A 4,350-nucleotide genomic window follows, 5' to 3' on the forward strand; every position below is an offset into this window, starting at 1 on the left:
CATGGCATTGCCACAGCACATCATTTAGGCACGCCTGTGCTCAATACTCTGTTTAAGGCTGGAAAGAGAGTTTCACATTGCAAAAATGACCTACCTGGCCCTGTATTATAAGCACTCAAAACTGACAGCTTAAAGGTTAAGATGCCTTTAACAGAAAGCCCAGTGCAGTGACCCTTCTATTTGCTAGTGTAACACAATACAGCAATCACCAAGACTCCTTCAGACTTCTGCAGAACCTTTAATTTTCGGGCTGCTGTCCTGTTCAAGCCCTGGGTTTGCCCATGGCATGCACTTCCTCACTGCTGACTGACACGGGAATAGCATTTCTTGGCACCCAGCTCTTTTTTATTTATTATTATTTGATATTTTTCAATGTCACTCAGCACAGCTGTAATCAGCTTGGCCTGAACTGTGCTCAGGAGATCTCCAGAAGTGGAGTATTAAATGCATTGAAGCAGAAATATCCAAGCTACCTCCTAAGCATGACTCCATTGTACTGGTGGAGGCTGCACGTGTTGAGGGAGAGGTCATGGCCTCAGACAAACCATGCTGCAAATTTCATTGCAGACAAGCAAATAACATTCATTTATGAATTCTGCTTATTCATTAATGGATTCAGACCTCCCATGAGAAAAGGCTCTGTCCAAACTCCGCTACCCAGCATGGGAAGGCTGGCACTGGTAGATGATGTACTTGGGGGGACCCACATCATCACCAAGACTTGGTGAATGAAGATCTGAATGCATACCAGAGAAGAACAGCGTTGGCCCATAATCTGCAGCATGCAGCTCCAGCAGACTGCAGGCATGCCCAGCTCACACCCCAGCCCCAACCTGAGAGCAGGGTCCAAGCCAAGACGAGTCCTGCTCCACCACTGAATGTCATACGGGTATCTCACCCCGGCGTGTGCCTCCTTCCTTGCCTGGGTGCTTGGACTCTGCCCCCATGTGTCCAGTGCCAGGAAGGGAGCCTGCCTCCGGGGCACGTCCAACGATGGCGATTGTGTGCCTGCAGGACAAGCCAATACTGTGCGAGGCAGGTCCCAGCCTTTGCAGGCAGTGCTATTTGACCCTGACGCGGACCATTCATTCCCGTCGCACAAAAGAAAGTCTTGTTTAATTTGATGTCGATGAAAGACGCGGAGCGGAGAGGAGCTCGGAAACAGAAGCCACTTTCTCATGTAGCCGAGGAGCTGGGTGACAACTGGCCTCTGTTCTCCACCCCCGGCCTCCCTCCGCCTCCCCACGGGGACAGACAAAGGACGTGTCATGATCCGCCGCTGGAAAAAGGAGGGCTTGACATCGCTGTCAGCACGGCAGTTGGGGAAAGCAGGGCCCTCCGCGTCCTTCTGGACTTGAGATGAACATTCGAGTTAATCAAACGATGGCACACACGGATCTGCCCCGCTCCCATGCGTGTCGAGGGGCAGGGCCTGCCCTGGCTCCCCCTCCGCGGAGAGATGGGCTCCCTACGGCAGCACCTTCAAAAGCTGCAACACCCGTGCTTTCAACAGATAGCTCGCTTCAGAAGTATTTTATTTTTTTTATAAAAGCAGTTACTTACCTTTATGGAAGAGCCTTATCGAATTTAACAGAGATGAGACTGGCAGAATGGCATAAAAACTATTCTTAAAGCTGACATTTTAATAGAGAGTGGCTTTCTTTTTTTTTTTTTCCAGAGCTACCCTATAGAAATCAGCCGTCAGCATATAACTCTCTGCTCGGTATTAGAGGATGGCATATAAATCGATTGAAAGCTAAATACATATTTTCCTTCTGCAAAACTTTTCCAGAGGGGTGGGGTGCTGGAGCATCATCCCCCAGCGGCACATGGAGCTCCCACCCAACACTGAAGAGTTTGGGGAGAACAGAGGGGCTGCCTTAAGGTGTTGACCATGTATCTTCAGCTTTCTCACCTGCTCCAAGGGCTAGGGAATTCAATCTGTTGTCACCTGAGCTTGCATTTTTTTTAAAATCCTCCATCAGCATTATGTTCATCCTCACCTCCCTGCTCTCCCCCTGCCTCGTGGGAATATTCCTCGCTGCTGGGGTGAGGCCAAAGCTTGAGAGTGCCTCCTCCGCTGCATTTCTTTGCTTTGGCTTTTGGAGCAGGTTGGTTTTCTAGGACCTGTCGAGGGAAAGGCAGTCACTCAGGCTAATTTTTCGGGGATAGACCTCATCCCTAGGGTGCAAGGCATACGCAAATACAGACGAAGGTGCATGAAGTCTCAGGCACGCACACAGCGACCCTTACAAAGATTCACACTGCACATCAATTCCCAGGGGTTTTTGGCAAGCCCGGAGCCCCTCCGCAGTCACGGCACCTCACGACGGTACAGAAGGAGGCGGAGAGCCCTGGCAGAGCAGAGCCAAAGCCTTGCTGGCAGCCGGGAGCCATCCTCGGTGCAGCTCCTTGCTGCACCTTCGGAGCCGTGCCACCGACGGAGCCGCCTCCCGACTGGAGAATAACAGATGCGTTCAGCACACATCAATCTGTCTCTGTCTGGGTCCTTACACGGCCCCCATCATCATCCTATTCAAGAGCCTGCAAAGTATTTAAAAATAGCAATAACACTAACAATCTCCCTTTCTTTCCTCCCCGGCTTGTAGCAGAAATAGCTTGATTAGTGTACAGCTCTGGTGCTTCAAGGGGGAGAGGGATGAAACTGCAGAGCTTGCAGAGCAGCTTTTCAGCTTTCTTCAAGGCAGCAATTGCTGGCTGCTTTGCTGGAGCACGGGCTCTTCAAAGGATGGCAGGCTTCAGATCAAGGACTGCTTGTTCCTGTCACACACCTTCGGAGGCTGATTTCCAGCAGGGGGAGAGGCACTGCAGCGGCCTTGGGCCCGGGGAGGCACGCGCTGACCCCTCCTCACCTCCTGCCCTCGCTTCTTCACCAAACCCGAAAGGCTGGGAAGAAAAGGGGTTTTGTGTGCATGGGATTTCTGTCCTGGAGAGGGAGGGAGGGACGGCTGGGTGAAGGCAGCTCTGTGACAGCAGGATCAGGCTGAAGGCTGACCAGGGGCTTGGTAGGTGAGACCATCGGGGTCCCAGCGTATCCCTCAGATGTGCATCTTCCACTTGTCTTCCCTCAGCTCAAGGGGAAGGTGTCAGCTTAGTGCCTGCCTGGTTTTGAGGCTCATCACAGCAGCCACTAACCCTGTGCTTGCTTCTCCCCTGCTCTGAGTGTGGTGAAGGGGCAAGCTCCCAACAGGCAGGTGCCCTCGGTTGCACACCCACCTGCTCAAGGTGCCTGCTGTCCTACAGCCAAATCCATGGGTAGTAGGAGCTTCAAGGATCTTGGTCAAGCATTGAAACAAGCTGCCCAGAGAAGTGGTGGAGTCCCCATCCCTGGAGATATTCAAGAGACATGTGGATTTGGCACTGACACAGCCGTGGTGGCAGTGGAAGTAGGATGTCCCTGCTGCCATGCAGCTGGGGATGCTGCCACAGGCAGTGCTTTCAGGATGAGGGAGGTTATGGCACGCTGGATACCCCACTACCCCCTCCAGTAAATCTCCTCTGGCTTCTCCACCGAGAAAAATGCTCTGCACATCTCCCCAAAACTCCCAGAGCTGCCAGCACTCTCAGATCTAATCTCTTCCTCCTGCCTTTGTACTCGGGGGGGTCTCCCAGGGGTCACCATCCTTCTTGGCTGGCCATGAGGGGTTTGTGCCTCGTGTCCCCACGGTGAGGGTGGCCTGGGACAGCCGGGTGGGCAGGAGGGCCGTTGTGTGCACCCTGCTCTGGCCGAGGGAGATGTGAGGGGGCACAGTGCTGATGGGCACAGCCATGGGTCCGTGGTGTCCCTTTGGGCAAGGGAGAGGCCAGGTTGGGTTCACCTCGTAAATGGTCTTTGGAGTGCAATGCCTCGCCCCATGCCTGCCTTCCCAGGGTATTTTCAACAGCATCTGCTCCAGGAGTGCAGCTGAGGAAGGACTCAGAGCCCCCTTACCCTTCTCCAAGTGCACCTCCCTGGTGAGGAGCTCAAAACCCCAAAACCTCTCTCCCTGCTCAGCACACCCCACAGCGGGAACCTAGGAAACGGGGGCCAACCCCGACCACCCCTCCCCACCCCACCCCACCCCACCCCGGCTGTCTCCACCCGCTGCCCCTCCCCGTGCCACCCCCATCCCCATCCCCATCCCCATCCCCTACAACAGGGGTGTGTGGGGGGGCGACCCCATAAGGGACACCAAGACCCTCAGCACCCTCCCCGCGACCGCAGGGCGACCGGGGGAGTCCCGTAGCCCCCCGACCCGCTGCAGGGCTCCCCCTTTTCCCCCCTCCTCCCCTCTCTCCCCTCTTAGGGCGGCGCTGCGGGATGCTGCCCACCCCCTCCCGCCCCGTCGG

The sequence above is a fragment of the Anas acuta genome, chromosome 1, assembly GCF_963932015.1.
Source record: "Anas acuta chromosome 1, bAnaAcu1.1, whole genome shotgun sequence".
NCBI lineage: Eukaryota > Metazoa > Chordata > Aves > Anseriformes > Anatidae > Anas > Anas acuta.